The sequence below is a fragment of the Mytilus trossulus genome, unplaced genomic scaffold (genome assembly GCF_036588685.1).
Source record: "Mytilus trossulus isolate FHL-02 unplaced genomic scaffold, PNRI_Mtr1.1.1.hap1 h1tg000110l__unscaffolded, whole genome shotgun sequence".
Taxonomy (NCBI): Eukaryota; Metazoa; Mollusca; class Bivalvia; order Mytilida; family Mytilidae; genus Mytilus; species Mytilus trossulus.
The window spans coordinates 2,307,831-2,329,991 of NW_026963297.1; positions in this window are offsets into that span (position 1 = coordinate 2,307,831).

Below are 22,161 nucleotides of genomic sequence, written 5' to 3' on the forward strand. Positions count from 1 at the left end.
AACCCAAGGTGTTCTTAGGCACAGTTTTTTTTGGAACATAGGTCTAAATTTAGGAACAGACACCCAACCCCGCTACCTTACAGAAAAGTTAATAAAAAATATTGTACGGCAATACTTTTGTCCGCACTACGTGCAAAGGAAGGTCGGGTAGCTGCGGTTTACTTGAGAAAAAACACAGGGTGTTCTTCGGCTTAGTTTATTTTTTTGAAAGAAAGCGCAAAATTGATGTCGGACACCCAACCCCATCACCTAACAGAACAATTAATAAAAAAAATATTGACGTCAAATAATTGTCCGCAATAGGCACAAAGGGAAGCTGTGTAGCTGTGGTCTACTTCAGAAAAAAAAACACAGTGTGTTTTACGGCTTAGTTTATTGTTTTTTATGTAGGTTCAAAGATTTAGTCCGTCAGTCTTATTACCTTACAGTCTACCTTACACTTACAGAAAAGTTAATAAAAAATGTTGTAAGCAAAAATACTTGTGTCTGCACTAGGTGCAAAGGGAAGCTGGGTAGCTGAGGTGTACTGGAGAAGAAACCCAAGGTGTTTTTCGGCACAGTTTTTTTTGGAACGTAGGTCCAAATTTAGGAACAGACACCCAACCCCACTACCTTACAGAAAAGTTAATAAAAAATATTGTACGGCAATACTTTTGTCCGCACTAGGTGCAAAGGAAGGTCGGGTAGCTGCGGTTTACTTGAGAAAAAACACAGGATGTTCTTCGGCTTAGTTTATTTTTTTCAAAGAAAGTGCAAAATTGATGTCGGACACCCTACCCCATCACCTAACAGAACAATTAATAAAAAAAATATTGACGTCAAATAATTGTCCGCAATAGGCACAAAGGGAAGCTGTGTAGCTGTGGTCTACTTCAGAAAAAAACACAGTGTGTTTTACGGCTTAGTTTATTGTTTTTTAAGTAGGTTCAAAGATTTAGTCCGTCAGTCTTATTACCTTTCAGTCTACCTTACACTTACAGAAAAGTTAATAAAAAATGTTCTACGGCAATACTTGTGTCTGCACTAGGTGCAAAGGGAAGCTGGGTAGCTGAGGTGTACTGGAGAAGAAACCCAATGTGTTCTTCCGCACAGTTTTTTTGGAACGTAAGTCCAAATTTAGGAACAGACACCCAACCCCGCTACCGTACAGAAAATTTAATAAAAAATATTGTACGGCAATACTTTTGTCCGCACTAGATGCAAGGGAAGGTCGGGTAGCTGTTGTTTACTTTAGAAAAAAACACAAGGTGTTCTTCGGCTTAGTTTATTTTTTTGAAAGAAAGTGCAAAATTGATGTCAAACACCCTACCCCAGCACCTTACAGAAAAATTAATAAAAAAAATATTGACGTCAAATAATTGTCCGCAATAGGCACAAAGGGAAGCTGTGTAGCTGTGGTCTACTTCAGAAAAAACACAGTGTGTTTTACGGCTTAGTTTATTGTTTTTTATGTAGATTCATAGATTTAGTCCGTCAGTCTTATTACCTTACGGTCTACCTTACACTTACAAAAAAGTTAATAAAAAATGTTCTAAGGCAATACTTGTGTCTGCACTAGGTGCAAAGGGAAGCTGGGTAGCTGATGTGTACTGGAGAAGAAACCCAAGGTGTTCTTAGGCACAGTTTTTTTTGGAACATAGGTCTAAATTTAGGAACAGACACCCAACCCCGCTACCTTACAGAAAAGTTAATAAAAAATATTGTACGGCAATACTTTTGTCCGCACTACGTGCAAAGGAAGGTCGGGTAGCTGCGGTATACTTGAGAAAAAACACAGGGTGTTCTTCGGCTTAGTTTATTTTTTTGAAAGAAAGCGCAAAATTGATGTCGGACACCCTACCCCATCACCTAACAGAAAAATTAATAAAAAAAATATTGACGTCAAATAATTGTCCGCAAGAGGCACAAAGGGAAGCTGTGTAGCTGTGGTCTACTTCAGAAAAAAAAACACAGTGTGTTTTACGGCTTAGTTTATTGTTTTTTATGTAGGTTCAAAGATTTAGTCCGTCAGTCTTATTACCTTACAGTCTACCTTACACTTACAGAAAAGTTAATAAAAAATGTTGTAAGCAAAAATACTTGTGTCTGCACTAGGTGCAAAGGGAAGCTGGGTAGCTGAGGTGTACAGGAGAAGAAACCCAAGGTGTTCTTAGGCACAGTTTTTTTTGGAACATAGGTCCAAATTTAGGAACAGACACCCAACCCCGCTACCTTACAGAAAAGTTAACAAGAAATATTGTACGGCAATACTTTTGTCCGCACTAGGTGCAAAGGAAGGTCGGGTAACTGTGGCTTACATAAGAATACACACAGGGTGTTCTTCGGCTTAGTTTATTTTTTTGAAAGAAAGTGCAAAATTGATGTCGGACACCCTACCCCATCACCTAACAGAAAAATTAATAAAAAAACATATTGACGTCAAATCATTGTCCGCAATAGGCACAAAGGGAAGCTGTGTAGCTGTGGTCTACTTCAGAAAAAAACACAGTGTGTTTTACGGCTTAGTTTATTGTTTTGTATGTAGGTTCAAAGATTTAGTCCGTCAGTCTTATTACCTTACAGTCTACCTTACACTTACAGAAAAGTTTATAAAAAATGTTCTACGGCAATACTTGTGTCTGCACTAGGTGCAAAGGGAAGCTGGGTAGCTGAAGTGTACTGGAGAAGAAACCCAAGGTGTTCTTCCGCACATATTTTTTGGAACGTTAGTCCAAATTTAGGAACAGACACCCAACCCCGCTACCTTACAGAAAAGTTAATAAAAAATATTGTACGGCAATACTTTTGTCCGCACTAGGTGCAAGGGAAGGTCGGATAGCTGTGGTTTACTTTAGAAAAAAACACAAGGTGTTCTTCGGCTTGGTTTATTTTTTTTAAAGAAAGTGCAAAATTGATGTCGGACACCCTACCCCAGCACCTTACAGAAAAATTAATAAAAAAAATATTGACGTCAAATAATTGTCCGCAATAGGGACAAAGGGAAGCTGTGTAGCTGTGGTCTACTTCAGAAAAAACACAGTGTGTTTTACGGCTTAGTTTATTGTTTTTTATGTAGGTTCAAAGATTTAGTCCGTCAGTCTTATTACCTTACAGTCTACCTTACACTTACAAAAAAGTTAATAAAAAATGTTCTAAGGCAATACTTGTGTCTGCACTAGGTGCAAAGGGAAGCTGGGTAGCTGAGGTGTACTGGAGAAGAAACCCAAGGTGTTCTTCGCCACAGTTTTTTTTGGAACATAGGTCCAAATTTAGGAACAGACAACCAACCCCGCTACCTTACAGAAAAGTTAATAAAAAATATTGTACGGCAATACTTTTGTCCGCACTAGGTGCAAAGGAAGGTCGGGTAGCTGCGGTTTACTTGAGAAAGAACACAGGATGTTCTTCGGCTTAGTTTATTTTTTTAAAAGAAAGTGCAAAATTGATGTCGGACACCCTACCCCATCACCTAACAGAAAAATTAATAAAAAAAATATTGACGTCAAATAATTGTCCGCAATAGGCACAAAGGGAAGCTGTGTAGCTGTTGTCTACTTCAGAAAAAAACACAGTGTGTTTTACGGCTTAGTTTATTGTTTTGTATGTAGGTTCAAAGATTTAGTCCGTCAGTCTTATTACCTTACAGTCTACCTTACACTTACAGAAAAGTTAATAAAAAAATGTTCTACGGCAATACTTGTGTCTGCACTAGGTGCAAAGGGATGCTGGGTAGCTGAGGTGTACTGGAGAAGAAACCCAAGGTGTTCTTCCGTACAGTTTTTTTTTTGGAACGTAGGTCCAAATTTAGGAACAGACACCCAACCCCGCTACCTTACAGAAAAGTTAATAAAAATATTGTACGGCAATACTTTTGTCCGCACTAGGTGCAAAGGAAGGTCGGGTAGCTGCGGATTACTTGAGAAAAAACACAGTTTGTTCTTCGGCTTAGTTTATTTTTTTGAAAGAAAGTGCAAAATTGATGTCGGACACCCTACCCCATCACCTAACAGAAAAATTAATAAAAAAAATATTGACGTCAAATAATTATCCGCAATAGGCACAAAGGGAAGCTGTGTAGCTGTGGTCTACTTCAGAAAAAAACACAGTGTATTTTACGGCTTAGTTTATTGTTTTTTATGTAGGTTCAAAGATTTAGTCCATCAGTCTTATTATCTTGCAGTGTACCTTACACTTACAGAAAAGTTAATAAAAAATGTTCTACGGCAATACTTGTGTCTGCACTAGGTGCAAAGGGAAGCTGGGTAGCTGAGGTGTACTGGAGAAGAAACCCAAGGTGTTCTTCGGCACAGGTTTTTTTGGAACGTAGGTCCTAATTTAAAAACAGACACCCAACCCCGCTACATTACAGAAAAGTTAATAACAAACATTGTACGGCAATACTTTTGTCCGCACTAGGTGCAAAGGAAGGTCGGGTAACTGTGGTTTACTTGAGAATAAACACAGGGTGTTCTTCGGCTTAGTTTATTTTTTTGAAAGAAAGTGCAAAATTAATGTCGGACACCCTACCCCATCACCTAACAGAAAAATTAATAAAAAAAATATTGACGTCAAATAATTGTCCGCAATAGGCACAAAGGGAAGCTGTGTAGCTGTTGTCTACTTCAGAAAAAAACACAGTGTGTTTTACGGCTTAGTTTATTGTTTTGTATGTAGGTTCAAAGATTTAGTCCGTCAGTCTTATTACCTTACAGTCTACCTTACACTTACAGAAAAGTTAATAAAAAAATGTTCTACGGCAATACTTGTGTCTGCACTAGGTGCAAAGGGATGCTGGGTAGCTGAGGTGTACTGGAGAAGAAACCCAAGGTGTTCTTCCGTACAGTTTTTTTTTTGGAACGTAGGTCCAAATTTAGGAACAGACACCCAACCCCGCTACCTTACAGAAAAGTTAATAAAAATATTGTACGGCAATACTTTTGTCCGCACTAGGTGCAAAGGAAGGTCGGGTAGCTGCGGATTACTTGAGAAAAAACACAGTTTGTTCTTCGGCTTAGTTTATTTTTTTGAAAGAAAGTGCAAAATTGATGTCGGACACCCTACCCCATCACCTAACAGAAAAATTAATAAAAAAAATATTGACGTCAAATAATTATCCGCAATAGGCACAAAGGGAAGCTGTGTAGCTGTGGTCTACTTCAGAAAAAAACACAGTGTATTTTACGGCTTAGTTTATTGTTTTTTATGTAGGTTCAAAGATTTAGTCCATCAGTCTTATTATCTTGCAGTGTACCTTACACTTACAGAAAAGTTAATAAAAAATGTTCGACGGCAATACTTGTGTCTGCACTAGGTGCAAAGGGAAGCTGGGTAGCTGAGGTGTACTGGAGAAGAAACCCAAGGTGTTCTTCGGCACAGGTTTTTTTGGAACGTAGGTCCTAATTTAAAAACAGACACCCAACCCCGCTACATTACAGAAAAGTTAATAACAAACATTGTACGGCAATACTTTTGTCCGCACTAGGTGCAAAGGAAGGTCGGGTAACTGTGGTTTACTTGAGAATAAACACAGGGTGTTCTTCGGCTTAGTTTATTTTTTTGAAAGAAAGTGCAAAATTAATGTCGGACACCCTACCCCATCACCTAACAGAAAAATTAATAAAAAAAATATTGACGTCAAATAATTGTCTGCAATAGGCACAAAGGGAAGCTGGGAAGTTGTGGTCTACTTCAGAAAAAAACACAGTGTGTTTTACGGCTTAGTTTATTGTTTTTTATGTAGGTTCAAAGATTTAGTCCGTCAGTCTTATTACCTTACAGTCTACCTTACACTTACAGAAAAGTTAATAAAAAATGTTCTACGGCAATACTTGTGTCTGCCCTAGGTGCAAAGTGAAGCTGGGTAGCTGAGGTATACTGGAGAAGAAACCCAAGGTGTTCTTCTGCACAGTTTTTTTTTAACGTAGGTCCAAATTTAGGAACATACACCCAACCCGGCTACCTTACAGAAAAGTTAATAACAAATATTGTACGGCAATACTTTTGTCCGCACTAGGTGCAAAGGAAGGTCGGGTAGCTGTGGTTTACTTGAGAAAAATACAGTGTGTTCTACGGCTTAGTTTATTGTTTTTTAAGTAGGTTCAAAGATTTAGTTCGTCAGTCTTATTACCTTACAGTCTACCTTACACTTACATAAAAGTTAATAAAAAATGTTCTACGGCAATACTTGTGTCTGCACTAGGTGCAAAGGGAAGCTGGGTAGCTGAGGTGTACTGGAGAAGACACCCAAGGTGTTCTTCGGCACAGTTTTGTTTGGAACGTAGGTCCAAATTTAGAAACAGACACCCAACCCCGCTACCTTACAGAAAAGTTAATAAAAAATATTGTACGGCAATACTTTTGTCCGCACTAGGTGCAAAGGAAGGTCGGGTAACTGTGGTTTACTTGAGAATAAACACAGGGTGTTCTTCGGCTTAGTTTATTTTTTTGAAAGAAAGTGCAAAATTGATGTCGGACACCCTACCACATCACCTTACAGAAAAATTAATAAAAAATATATTGACGTCAAATAATTGTCCGCAATAGGCACAAAAGGAAGCTGTGTAGCTGTTGTAAACTTCAGAAAAAAAACACAGTGTGTTTTACGGCTTAGTTTATTGTTTTTCATGTAGGTTCAAAGATTTAGTCCGTCAGTCTTATTACCTTACAGTCTACCTTACACTTACAGAAAAGTTAATAACAAATGTTCTACGGCAATACTTGTGTCTGCACTAGGTGCAAAGGGAAGCTGGGTAGCTGAGGTGTACTGGAGAAGAAACCCAAGGTGTTCTTCGGCACATTTTTTCTTGGAACGTAGGTCCAAATTAAGGAACAGACACCCAACCCCGCTACCTTACAGAAAAGTTAATAAGAAATATTGTACGGCAATACTTTTGTCCGCACTAGGTGCAAAGGAAGGTCATGTAACTGTGGTTTACATGAGAATACACACAGGGTGGTCTTCGGCTTAGTTTATTTTTTTGAAAGAAAGTGCAAAATTAATGTCGGACACCCTACCCCATCACCTAACAGAAAAATTAATAAATAAAATATTGACGTCAAATAATTGTCCGCAATAGGCACAAAGGGAAGCTGTGTAGCTGTGGTCTACTTCAGAAAAAAACACAGTGTGTTTTACGGCTTAGTTTATTGTTTTTTATGTAGGTTCAAAGATTTAGTCCGTCAGTCTTATTATCTTACAGTCTACCTTACACTTACAGAAAAGTTAATAAAAAATGTTCTACGGCAATACTTGTGTCTGCACTAGGTGCAAAGGGAAGCTGGGTAGCTGAGGTGTACTGGAGAAGAAACCCAAGGTGTTCTTCGGCACAGTTGTTTTTGGAACGTAGGTCCTAATTTAAAAACAGACACCCAACCCCGCTACATTACAGAAAAGTTAATAACAAACATTGTACGGCAATACTTTTGTCCGCACTAGGTGCAAAGGAAGGTCGGGTAACTGTGGTTTACTTGAGAATAAACACAGGGTGTTCTTCGGCTTAGTTTATTTTTTTGAAAGAAAGTGAAAAATTAATGTCGGACACCCTACCCCATCACCTAACAGAAAAATTAATAAAAAAAATATTGACGTCAAATAATTGTCTGCAATAGGCACAAAGGGAAGCTGGGAAGTTGTGGTCTACTTCAGAAAAAAACACAGTGTGTTTTACGGCTTAGTTTATTGTTTTTTATGTAGGTTCAAAGATTTAGTCCGTCAGTCTTATTACCTTACAGTCTACCTTACACTTACAGAAAAGTTAAAAAAAAATGTTCTACGGCAATATTTGTGTCTGCCCTAGGTGCAAAGTGAAGCTGGGTAGCTGAGGTATACTGGAGAAGAAACCCAAGGTGTTCTTCTGCACAGTTTTTTTTAACGTAGGTCCAAATTTAGGAACAGACACCCAACCCGGCTACCTTACAGAAAAGTTAATAACAAATATTGTACGGCAATACTTTTGTCCGCACTAGGTGCAAAGGAAGGTCGGGTAGCTGTGGTTTACTTGAGAAAAATACAGTGTGTTCTACGGCTTAGTTTATTGTTTTTTAAGTAGGTTCAAAGATTTAGTTCGTCAGTCTTATTACCTTACAGTCTACCTTACACTTACATAAAAGTTAATAAAAAATGTTCTACGGCAATACTTGTGTCTGCACTAGGTGCAAAGGGAAGCTGGGTAGCTGAGGTGTACTGGAGAAGACACCCAAGGTGTTCTTCGGCACAGTTTTGTTTGGAACGTAGGTCCAAATTTAGGAACAGACACCCAACCCCGCTACCTTACAGAAAAGTTAATAAAAAATATTGTACGGCAATACTTTTGTCCGCACTAGGTGCAAAGGAAGGTCGGGTAACTGTGGTTTACTTGAGAATAAACACAGGGTGTTCTTCGGCTTAGTTTATTTTTTTGAAAGAAAGTGCAAAATTGATGTCGGACACCCTACCACATCACCTTACAGAAAAATTAATAAAAAATATATTGACGTCAAATAATTGTCCGCAATAGGCACAAAAGGAAGCTGTGTAGCTGTTGTAAACTTCAGAAAAAAAACACAGTGTGTTTTACGGCTTAGTTTATTGTTTTTCATGTAGGTTCAAAGATTTAGTCCGTCAGTCTTATTACCTTACAGTCTACCTTACACTTACAGAAAAGTTAATAACAAATGTTCTACGGCAATACTTTTGTCTGCACTAGGTGCAAAGGGAAGCTGGGTAGCTGAGGTGTACTGGAGAAGAAACCCAAGGTGTTCTTCGGCACATTTTTTTTGGAACGTAGGTCCAAATTAAGGAACAGACACCCAACCCCGCTACCTTACAGAAAAGTTAATAAGAAATATTGTACGGCAATACTTTTGTCCGCACTAGGTGCAAAGGAAGGTCATGTAACTGTGGTTTACATGAGAATACACACAGGGTGGTCTTCGGCTTAGTTTATTTTTTTGAAAGAAAGTGCAAAATTAATGTCGGACACCCTACCCCATCACCTAACAGAAAAATTAATAAATAAAATATTGACGTCAAATAATTGTCCGCAATAGGCACAAAGGGAAGCTGTGTAGCTGTGGTCTACTTCAGAAAAAAACACAGTGTGTTTTACGGCTTAGTTTATTGTTTTTTATGTGGGTTCAAAGATTTAGTCCGTCAGTCTTATTATCTTACAGTCTACCTTACACTTACAGAAAAGTTAATACAAAATGTTCTACGGCAATACTTGTGTCTGCCCTAGGTGCAAAGTGAAGCTGGGTAGCTGAGGTATACTGGAGAAGAAACCCAAGGTGTTCTTCTGCACAGTTTTTTTTTAACGTAGGTCCAAATTTAGGAACATACACCCAACCCGGCTACCTTACAGAAAAGTTAATAACAAATATTGTACGGCAATACTTTTGTCCGCACTAGGTGCAAAGGAAGGTCGGGTAGCTGTGGTTTACTTGAGAAAAATACAGTGTGTTTTACGGCTTAGTTTATTGTTTTTTAAGTAGGTTCAAAGATTTAGTTCGTTAGTCTTATTACCTTACAGTCTACCTTACACTTACATAAAAGTTAATAAAAAATGTTCTACGGCAATACTTGTGTCTGCACTAGGTGCAAAGGGAAGCTGGGTAGCTGAGGTGTACTGGAGAAGACACCCAAGGTGTTCTTCGGCACAGTTTTGTTTGGAACGTAGGTCCAAATTTAGAAACAGACACCCAACCCCGCTACCTTACAGAAAAGTTAATAAAAAATATTGTACGGCAATACTTTTGTCCGCACTAGGTGCAAAGGAAGGTCGGGTAACTGTGGTTTACTTGAGAATAAACACAGGGTGTTCTTCGGCTTAGTTTATTTTTTTGAAAGAAAGTGCAAAATTGATGTCGGACACCCTACCACATCACCTTACAGAAAAATTAATAAAAAATATATTGACGTCAAATAATTGTCCGCAATAGGCACAAAAGGAAGCTGTGTAGCTGTTGTAAACTTCAGAAAAAAAACACAGTGTGTTTTACGGCTTAGTTTATTGTTTTTCATGTAGGTTCAAAGATTTAGTCCGTCAGTCTTATTACCTTACAGTCTACCTTACACTTACAGAAAAGTTAATAACAAATGTTCTACGGCAATACTTGTGTCTGCACTAGGTGCAAAGGGAAGCTGGGTAGCTGAGGTGTACTGGAGAAGAAACCCAAGGTGTTCTTCGGCACATTTTTTTTTGGAACGTACATGTAGGTCCAAATTAAGGAACAGACACCCAACCCCGCTACCCCTACAGAAAAGTTAATAAGAAATATTGTACGGCAATACTTTTGTCCGCACTAGGTGCAAAGGAAGGTCATGTAACTGTGGTTTACATGAGAATACACACAGGGTGGTCTTCGGCTTAGTTTATTTTTTTGAAGAAAGTGCAAAATTAATGTCGGACACCCTACCCCATCACCTAACAGAAAAATTAATAAAAAAAATATTGACGTTAAATAATTGTCCGCAATAGGCACAAAGGGAAGCTGTGTAGCTGTGGTCTACTTCAGAAAAAAACACAGTGTGTTTTACGGCTTAGTTTATTGTTTTTTATGTAGGTTCAAAGATTTAGTCCGTCAGTCTTATTATCTTACAGTCTACCTTACACTTACAGAAAAGTTAATAAAAAATGTTCTACGGCAATACTTGTGTCTGCACTAGGTGCAAAGGCAAGCTGGGTAGCTGAGGTGTACTGGAGAAGAAACCCAAGGTGTTCTTCGTCACAGTTTTTTTTGGAACGTAGGTCCAAATTTAAAAACAGACACCCAACCGCGCTACATTACAGAAAAGTTAATAAAAAATATTGTACGGCAATACTTTTGTCCGTACTTGGTGCAAAGGAAGGTCGGGTAACTGTGGTTTACTTGAGAATAAACACAGGGTGTTCTTCGGCTTAGTTTATTTTTTTGAAAGAAAGTGCAAAACTGATGTCGGACACCCTACCCCATCACCTAACAGAAAAATTAATAAAAAAAAATATTGACGTTAAATAATTGTCCGCAATAGGCACAAAGGGAAGCTGTGTAGCTGTGGTCTAATACAGAAAAAAACACAGTGTGTTTTACGGCTTAGTTTATTGTTTTTTATGTAGGTTCAAAGATTTAGTCCGTCAGTCTTATTACCTTACAGTCTACCTTACACTTACATAAAAGTTAATAAAAAATGTTCTACGGCAATACTTGTGTCTGCACTAGGTGCAAAGGGAAGCTGGGTAGCTGAGGTGTACTGGAGAAGAAACCCAAGGTGTTCTTCGGAACAGTTTTTTTTTGGAACGTAGGTCCAAATTTAAAAACAGACACCCAACCCCGCTACCTTACAGAAAAGTTAATAAAAAATATTGTACGGCAATACTTTTGTCCGCACTAGGTGCAAAGGAAGGTCGGGTAACTGTGGTTTACTTGAGAATAAACACAGGGTGTTCTTCGGCTTAGTTTATTTTTTTGAAAGAAAGGGCAAAATTGATGTCGGACACCCTACCCCATCACCTAACAGAAAAAATAATAAAAAACATATTGACGTCAAATAATTGTCCGCAATGGGCACAAAGGGAAGCTGTGTAGCTGTGGTCTACTTCAGAAAAAAACACAGTGTGTTTTACGGCTTAGTTTATTGTTTTTTATGTAGGTTCAAAGATTTAGTCCGTCAGTCTTATTACCTTGCAGTGTACCTTACACTTACAGAAAAGTTAATAAAAAATGTTCTACGGCAATACTTGTGTCTGCACTAGGTGCAAAGGGAAGCTGGGTAGCTGAGGTGTACTGGAGAAGAAACCCAAGGTGTTCTTCGGCACAGTTGTTTTTGGAACGTAGGTCCTAATTTAAAAACAGACACCCAACCCCGCTACATTACAGAAAAGTTAATAACAAACATTGTACGGCAATACTTTTGTCCGCACTAGGTGCAAAGGAAGGTCGGGTAACTGTGGTTTACTTGAGAATAAACACAGGGTGTTCTTCGGCTTAGTTTATTTTTTTGAAAGAAAGTGCAAAATTAATGTCGGACACCCTACCCCATCACCTAACAGAAAAATTAATAAAAAAAATATTGACGTCAAATAATTGTCTGCAATAGGCACAAAGGGAAGCTGGGAAGTTGTGGTCTACTTCAGAAAAAAACACAGTGTGTTTTACGGCTTAGTTTATTGTTTTTTATGTAGGTTCAAAGATTTAGTCCGTCAGTCTTATTACCTTACAGTCTACCTTACACTTACAGAAAAGTTAATAAAAAATGTTCTACGGCAATACTTGTGTCTGCCCTAGGTGCAAAGTGAAGCTGGGTAGCTGAGGTATACTGGAGAAGAAACCAAGGTGTTCTTCTGCACAGTTTTTTTTAACGTAGGTCCAAATTTAGGAACATACACCCAACCCGGCTACCTTACAGAAAAGTTAATAACAAATATTGTACGGCAATACTTTTGTCCGCACTAGGTGCAAAGGAAGGTCGGGTAGCTGTGGTTTACTTGAGAAAAATACAGTGTGTTCTACGGCTTAGTTTATTGTTTTTTAAGTAGGTTCAAAGATTTAGTTCGTCAGTCTTATTACCTTACAGTCTACCTTACACTTACATAAAAGTTAATAAAAAATGTTCTACGGAAATACTTGTGTCTGCACTAGGTGCAAAGGGAAGCTGGGTAGCTGAGGTGTACTGGAGAAGACACCCAAGGTGTTCTTCGGCACAGTTTTGTTTGGAACGTAGGTCCAAATTTAGGAACAGACACCCAACCCCGCTACCTTACAGAAAAGTTAATAAAAAAATATTGTACGGCAATACTTTTGTCCGCACTAGGTGCAAAGGAAGGTCGGGTAACTGTGGTTTACTTGAGAATAAACACAGGTCGTTCTTCGGCTTAGTTTATTTTTTTGAAAGAAAGTGCAAAATTGATGTCGGACACCCTACCACATCACCTTACAGAAAAATTAATAAAAAATATATTGACGTCAAATAATTGTCCGCAATAGGCACAAAAGGAAGCTGTGTAGCTGTTGTAAACTTCAGAAAAAAAACACAGTGTGTTTTACGGCTTAGTTTATTGTTTTTCATGTAGGTTCAAAGATTTAGTCCGTCAGTCTTATTACCTTACAGTCTACCTTACACTTACAGAAAAGTTAATAACAAATGTTCTACGGCAATACTTGTGTCTGCACTAGGTGCAAAGGGAAGCTGGGTAGCTGAGGTGTACTGGAGAAGAAACCCAAGGTGTTCTTCGGCACATTTTTTTTGGAACGTAGGTCCAAATTAAGGAACAGACACCCAACCCCGCTACCTTACAGAAAAGTTAATAAGAAATATTGTACGGCAATACTTTTGTCCGCACTAGGTGCAAAGGAAGGTCATGTAACTGTGGTTTACATGAGAATACACACAGGGTGGTCTTCGGCTTAGTTTATTTTTTTGAAAGAAAGTGCAAAATTAATGTCGGACACCCTACCCCATCACCTAACAGAAAAATTAATAAATAAAATATTGACGTCAAATAATTGTCCGCAATAGGCACAAAGGGAAGCTGTGTAGCTGTGGTCTACTTCAGAAAAAAACACAGTGTGTTTTACGGCTTAGTTTATTGTTTTTTATGTGGGTTCAAAGATTTAGTCCGTCAGTCTTATTATCTTACAGTCTACCTTACACTTACAGAAAAGTTAATAAAAAATGTTCTACGGCAATACTTGTGTCTGCACTAGGTGCAAAGGCAAGCTGGGTAGCTGAGGTGTACTGGAGAAGAAACCCAAGGTGTTCGTCGTCACAGTTTTTTTTGGAACGTAGGTCCAAATTTAAAAACAGACACCCAACCGCGCTACATTACAGAAAAGTTAATAAAAAATATTGTACGGCAATACTTTTGTCCGTACTTGGTGCAAAGGAAGGTCGGGTAACTGTGGTTTACTTGAGAATAAACACAGGGTGTTCTTCGGCTTAGTTTATTTTTTTGAAAGAAAGTGCAAAACTGATGTCGGACACCCTACCCCATCACCTAACAGAAAAATTAATAAAAAAAATATTGACGTTAAATAATTGTCCGCAATAGGCACAAAGGGAAGCTGTGTAGCTGTGGTCTAATACAGAAAAAAACACAGTGTGTTTTACGGCTTAGTTTATTGTTTTTTTGTAGGTTCAAAGATTTAGTCCGTCAGTCTTATTACCTTACAGTCTACCTTACACTTACATAAAAGTTAATAAAAAATGTTCTACGGCAATACTTGTGTCTGCACTAGGTGCAAAGGGAAGCTGGGTAGCTGAGGTGTACTGGAGAAGAAACCCAAGGTGTTCTTCGGAACAGTTTTTTTTTTGGAACGTAGGTCCAAATTTAAAAACAGACACCCAACCCCGCTACCTTACAGAAAAGTTAATAAAAAATATTGTACGGCAATACTTTTGTCCGCACTAGGTGCAAAGGAAGGTCGGGTAACTGTGGTTTACTTGAGAATAAACACAGGGTGTTCTTCGGCTTAGTTTGTTTTTTTGAAAGAAAGTGCAAAATTAATGTCGGACACCCTACCCCATCACCTAACAGAAACATTAATAAAAAAAATATTGACGTCAAATAATTGTCCGCAATAGGCACAAAGTGAAGCTGTGTAGCTGTGGTCTACTTCAGAAAAAAAACACAGTGTGTTTTACGGCTTAGTTTATTGTTTTTTATGTAGGTTCAAAGATTTAGTCCGTCAGTCTTATTACCTTGCAGTGTACCTTACACTTACAGAAAAGTTAATAAAAAATGTTCTACGGCAATACTTGTGTCTGCACTAGGTGCAAAGTGAAGCTGGGTAACTGAGGTATACTGGCGAAAAAACCCAAGGTGTTCTTCCGCACAGTTTTTTTGGAACGTAGGTCCAAATTTAGGAACATATACCCAACCCCGCTACATTACAGAAAAGTTAATAACAAACATTGTACGGCAATACTTGTGTCTGCCCTAGATGCAAAGTGAAGCTGGGTAGCTGAGGTATACTGGAGAAGAAACCCAAGGTGTTCTTCTGCACCGTTTTTTTTTAACGTAGGTCCAAATTTAGGAACATACACCCAACCCGGCTACCTTACAGAAAAGTTAATAAAAAATATTGGACGGCAATACTTTTGTCCGCACTAGGTGCAAAGGAAGGTCGGGTAGCTGTGGTTTACTTGAGAAATATACAGTGTTTTCTACGGCTTAGTTTATTGTTTTTTAAGTAGGTTCAAAGATTTAGTTCGTCAGTCTTATTACCTTACAGTCTACCTTACACTTACATAAAAGTTAATAAAAAATGTTCTACGGCAATACTTGTGTCTGCACTAGGTGCAAAGGGAAGCTGGGTAGCTGAGGTGTACTGGAGAAGACAGCCAAGGTGTTCTTCCGCACAGTTTTGTTTTGGAACGTAGGTCCAAATTTAGGAACAGACACCCCACCCCGCTACCTTACAGAAAAGTTAATAAAAAATATTGTACGGCAATACTTTTGTCCGCACTAGGTGCAAAGGAAGGTCGGGTAACTGTGGTTTACTTGAGAATAAACACAGGGTGTTCTTCGGCTTAGTTTATTTTTTTGAAAGAAAGTGCAAAATTGATGTCGGACACCCTACCCCATCACCTAACAGGAAAATTAATAAAAAATATATTGACGTCAAATAATTGTCCGCAATAGGCACAAAAGGAAGCTGTGTAGCTGTTGTCTCCTTCAGAAAAAAAACACAGTGTGTTTTACGGCTTAGTTTATTGTTTTTCATGTAGGTTCAAAGATTTAGTCCGTCAGTCTTATTACCTTACAGTCTACCTTATACTTACAGAAAAGTTAATAACAAATGTTCTACGGCAATACTTGTGTCTGCACTAGGTGCAAAGGGAAGCTGGGTAGCTGAGGTGTACTGGAGAAGAAACCCAAGGTGTTCTTCGGCACAGTTTTTTTTGGAACGTAGGTCCAAATTTAAAAACAGACACCCAACCGCGCTACATTACAGAAAAGTTAATAAAAAATATTGTACGGCAATACTTTTGTCCGTACTAGGTGCAAAGGAAGGTCCGGTAACTGTGGTTTACTTGAGAATAAACACAGGGTGTTCTTCGGCTTAGTTTATTTTTTTGAAAGAAAGTGCAAAATTAATGTCGGACACCCTACCCCATCACCTAACAGAAAAATTAATAAAAAAAATATTGACGTCAAATAATTGTCCATAATAGGCACAAAGTGAAGCTGTGTAGCTGTGGTCTACTTCAGAAAAAAACACAGTGTGTTTTACGGCTTAGTTTATTGTTTTGTATGTAGGTTCAAAGATTTAGTCCGTCAGTCTTATTACCTTACAGTCTACCTTACACTTACAGAAAAGTTAATAAAAAATGTTCTACGGCAATACTTGTGTCTGCACTAGGTGCAAAGGGATGCTGGGTAGCTGAGGTGTACTGGAGAAGAAACCCAAGGTGTTCTTCCGCACAGTTTTTTTTGGAACGTAGGTCCAAATTTAGGAACAGACACCCAACCCCGCTACAATGTACATTACAGAAAAGTTAATAAAAATATTGTACGGCAATACTTTTGTCCGCACTAGGTGCAAAGGAAGGTCGGGTAACTGTGGTTTACTTGAGAATAAACACAGGGTGTTCTTCGGCTTAGTTTATTTTTTTGAAAGAAAGGGCAACATTGATGTCGGACACCCTACCCCATCACCTTACAGAAAAAATAATAAAAAACATATTGACGTCAAATAATTGTCCGCAATAGGCACAAAGGGAAGCTGTGTAGCTGTGGTCTACTTCAGAAAAAAACACAGTGTGTTTTACGGCTTAGTTTATTGTTTTCTATGTAGGTTCAAAGATTTAGTCCGTCAGTCTTATTACCTTACAGTGTACCTTACACTTACAGAAAAGTTAATACAAAAATTTTCTACGGCAATACTTGTGTCTGCACATGGTGCAAAGGGAAGCTGGGTAGCTGAGGTGTACTGGAGAAGAAACCCAAGGTGTTCTTCGGCACAGTTTTTTTTTTTGGAACGTAGGTCCAAATTTAAAAACAGACACCCAATCCCGCTACCTTACAGAAAAGTAAATAAAAAATATTGTACGGCAATACTTTTGTCCGCACTAGGTGCAAAGGAGGTCGGGCAACTGTGGTTTACTTAAGAATAAACAAAGGGTGTTCATCGGCTTAGTTTTTTTTTTTGAAAGAAAGTGCAAAATTGATGTCGGACACCCTACCCCATCACCTAACAGAAAAATTAATAAAAACATATTGACGTCAAATAATTGTACTCAATAGGCACAAAGAGAAGCTGTGTAGCTGTGGTCTACTTCAGAAAAAAACACAGTCTGTTTTACGGCTTAGTTTATTGTTTTTTATGTAGGTTCAAAGATTTAGTCCGTCAGTCTTATTACCTTACAGTCTACCTTACACTTACAGAAAAGTTAATAAAAAATGTTCTACGGCAATACTTGTGTCTGCACTAGGTGCAAAGGCAAGCTGGGTAGCTGAGGTGTACTGGAGAAGAAACCCAAGGTGTTCTTCGGCACAGTTTTTTTTGGAACGTAGGTCCAAATTTAAAAACAGACACCCAACCCCGCTACATTACAGAAAAGTTAATAAAAAATATTGTACGGCAATACTTTTGTCCGTACTAGGTGCAAAGGAAGGTCGGGTATCTGTGGTTTACTTGAGAATAAACACAGGGTGTTCTTCGGCTTAGTTTATTTTTTGAAAGAAAGTGCAAAATTAATGTCGGACACCCTACCCCATCACCTAACAGAAACATTAATAAAAAAAATATTGACGTCAAATAATTGTCCGCAATAGGCACAAAGTGAAGCTGTGTAGCTGTGGTCTACTTCAGAAAAAAACACAGTGTGTTTTACGGCTTAGTTTATTGTTTTTTATGTAGGTTCAAAGATTTAGTCCGTCAGTCTTATTATTTTACAGTCTACCTTACACTTACAGAAAAGTTAATAAAAAATGTTCTACGGCAATACTTGTGTCTGCACTAGGTGCAAAGTGAAGCTGGGTAACTGAGGTATACTGGCGAAGAAACCCAAGGTGTTCTTCCGCACAGTTTTTTTGGAACGTAGGTCCAAATTTAGGAACATATACCCAACCCCGCTACCTTACAGAAAAGTTAATAAAAAATATTGTACGGCAATATTTTTGACCGCACTAGGTGCAAAGGCACAAAGGGAAGTTGTGGTTTGCTTGAGAAAAATACAGTGTGCTCTACGGCTTAGTTTATTGTTTTTTAAGTAGGTTCAAAGATTTAGTTCGTCAGTCTTATTACCTTACAGTCTACCTTACACTTACAGAAAAGTTATTAAAAAATGTTCTACGGCAATACTTGTGTCTGCACTAGGTGCAAAGGGAAGCTGGGTAGCTGAGGTGTACTGGAGAAGAAACCCAAGGTGTTCTTCCGCACAGTTTTTTGGAACGTAGGTCCAAATTTAGGAACAGACACCCAACCCCGCTACCTTACAGAAAAGTTAATAAAAAATATTGTACGGCAATACTTTTGTCCGTACTAGGTGCAAAGGAAGGTCGGGTATTTGTGGTTTACTTGAGAATAAACACAGGGTGTTCTTCGGCTTAGTTTATTTTTTGAAAGAAAGTGCAAAATTGATGTCGGACACCCTACCCCATCACCTAACAGAAACATTAATAAAAAAAATATTGACGTCAAATAATTGTCCGCAATAGGCACAAAGTGAAGCTGTGTAGCTGTGGTCTACTTCAGAAAAAAACACAGTGTGTTTTACGGCTTAGTTTATTGTTTTTTATGTAGGTTCAAAGATTTAGTCCGTCAGTCTTATTATTTTACAGTCTACCTTACACTTACAGAAAAGTTAATAAAAAATGTTCTACGGCAATACTTGTGTCTGCACTAGGTGCAAAGTGAAGCTGGGTAGCTGAGGTATACTGGAGAAGAAACCCAAGGTGTTCTTCCGCACAGTTTTTTTGGAACGTAGGTCCAAATTTAGGAACATATACCCAACCGCGCTACCTTACAGAAAAGTTAATAAAAAATATTGTACGGCAATATTTTTGACCGCACTAGGTGCAAAGGAAGGTGGGGTAGCTGTGGTTTACTTGAGAAAAATACAGTGTGTTCTACGGCTTAGTTTATTGTTTTTTAAGTAGGTTCAAAGATTTAGTTCGTCAGTCTTATTACCTTACAGTCTACCTTACACTTACAGAAAAGTTATTAAAAAATGTTCTACGGCAATACTTGTGTCTGCACTAGGTGCAAAGGGAAGCTGGGTAGCTGAGGTGTACTGGAGAAGAAACCCAAGGTGTTCTTCCGCACAGTTTTTTGGAACGTAGGTCCAAATTTAGGAACAGACACCCAACCCCGCTACCTTACAGAAAAGTTAATAAAACATATTGTACGGCAATACTTTTGTCCGCACTTGGTGCAAAGGAAGGTCGGGTAACTGTGGTTTACTTGAGAATAAACACAGGGTGTTCTTCGGCTTAGTTTATTTTTTAAAAGAAAGTGCAAAATTGATGTCGGACACCCTACCCCATCACCTAACAGAAAAATTAATAAAAAAAATATTGACGTCAAATAATTGTCCGCAATAGGCACAAAGTGAAGCTGTGTAGCTGTGGTCTACTTCAGAAAAAAAAACACAGTGTGTTTCACGGCTTAGTTTATTGTTTTTTATGTAGGTTCAAAGATTTAGTCCGTCAGTCTTATTACCTTACAGTCTACCTTACACTTACAGAAAAGTTAATAAAAAATGTTCTACGTCAATACTTGTGTCTGCACTAGGTGCAAAGGGAAGCTGGGTAGCTGAGGTGTACTGGAGAAGAAACCCAAGGTGTTCTTCCGCACAGTTTTTTTGGAACGTAGGTCCAAATTTAGGAACAGATACCCAACCCCGCTACCTTACAGAAAAGTTAATAATAAAAAATATTGTACGGCAATACTTTTGTCTGCACTAGGTGCAAGGGAAGGTCGGGTAGCTGTGGTATACTTGAGAAAAAACACAGGGTGTTCTTCGGCTTAGTTTATTTTTTTGAAAGAAAGTGCAAAATTGATGTCGGACACCCTACCCCATCACCTAACAGAAAAATTAATAAAAAAAATATTGACGTGAAATAATTGTCCGCAATAGGCACAAAGGGAAGCTGTGTAGCTGTGGTCTACTTCAGAAAAAAAAACACAGTGTGTTTTACGGCTTAGTTTATTGTTTTTTATGTATGTTCAAAGATTTAGTCCGTCAGTCTTATTACCTTTCAGTCTACCTTACACTTACAGAAAAGTTAATAAAAAATGTTCTACGGCAATACTTGTGTCTGCACTAGGTGCAACGGGAAGCTGGGTAGCTGAGGTGTACTGGAGAAGAAACCCAAGGTGTTCTTCGGCACAGTTTTTTTTTGGAACGTAGGTCCAAATTTAGGAACAGACACCCAACCCCGCTACCTTACAGAAAAGTTAATAAAAAATATTGTACGGCAATACTTTTGTCCGCACTTGGTGCAAAGGAAGGTCGGGTAACTGTGGTTTACTTGAGAATAAACACAGGGTGTTCTTCGGCTTAGTTTATTTTTTTGAAAGAAAGTGCAAAATTGATGTCGGACACCCTACCCCATCACCTAACAGAAAAAATTAATAAAAAAAATATTGACGTCAAATAATTGTCCGCAATAGGCACAAAGGGAAGCTGTGTAGCAGTGGTCTACTTCAGAAAAAAAACACAGTGTGCTTTACGGCTTAGTTTATTGTTTTTTATGTAGGTTCAAAGATTTAGTCCGTCAGTCTTATTACCTTACAGTCTACCTTACACTTACAGAAAAGTTAATAAAAAATCTTCTACGGCAATACTTGTGTCTGCACTAGGTACAAAGGGAAGCTGGGTAGCTGAGGTGTACTGGAGAAGAAACCCAAGGTGTTCTTCGGCACAGTTTTTTTTTGGAACGTAGGTCCAAATTTAGGAACAGACACCCAACCCCGCTACCTTACAGAAAAGTTAATAAAAAATATTGTACGGCAATACTTTTGTCCGCACTAGGTGCAAAGTAGGTCGGGTAACTGTGGTTTACTTGAGAATAAACACAGGGTGTTCTTCGGCTTAGTTTATTTTTTTGAAAGAAAGTGCAAAATTGATGTCGGACACCCTACCCCATCACCTAACAGAAAAATTAATAAAAAAAAATATTGACGTCAAATAATTAACCGCAATAGGCACAAAGGGAAGCTGTGTAGCTGTAGTCTACTTCAGAAAAAAACACAGCATGTTTTACGGCTTAGTTTATTGTTTTTTATGTAGGTTCAAAGATTTAGTCCGTCAGTCTTATTACCTTACAGTCTACCTTACACTTACAGAAAAGTTAATAAAAAATGTTCTACGGCAATACTTGTGTCTGCACTAGGTGCAACGGGAAGCTGGGTAGCTGAGGTGTACTGGAGAAGAAACCCAAGGTGTTCTTAGGCACAGTTTTTTTTTGGAACGTAGGTCCAAATTTAGGAACAGATACCCAACCCCGCTACCTTACAGAAAAGTTAATAAAACATATTGTACGGCAATACTTTTGTCCGCACATGGTGCAAAGGAAGGTCGGGTAACTGTGGTTTACTTGAGAATAAACACAGTGTGTTTTCCGGCTTAGTTTATTTTTTTGAAAGAAAGTGCAAAATTGATGTCGGACACCCTACCCCATCACCTAACAGAAAAATTAATAAAAAAAATATTGACGTCAAATAATTGTCCGCAATAGGCACATAGGGAAGCTGTGTAGCTGTGGTCTACTTCAGAAAAAAAAACACAGTGTGTTTTACGTCTTAGTTTATTGTTTTTTATGTAGGTTCAAAGATTTAGTCCGTCAGTCTTATTACCTTACAGTCTACCTTACACTTACAGAAAAGTTAATAAAAAAATGTTCTACGGCAATACTTGTGTTTGTACTAGGTGCAAAGGGAAGCTGGGTAGCTGAGGTGTACTGGAGAAGAAACCCAAGGTGTTCTTCGGCACAGGTTTTTTTTGGAACGTAGGTCCAAATTTAGGAGCAGATACCCAACCCCGCTACCTTACAGAAAAGTTAATAAAAAATATTGTACGGCAATACTTTTGTCCGCACTTGGTGCAAAGGAAGGTCGGATAACTGTGGTTTACTTGAGAATAAACACAGGGTGTTCTTCGGCTGAGTTTATTTTTTTGAAAGAAAGTGCAAAATTGATGTCGGACACCCTACCCCATCACCTAACAGAAAAATTATTAGAAAAAATATTGACGTCAAATAATTGTCCGCAATAGACACA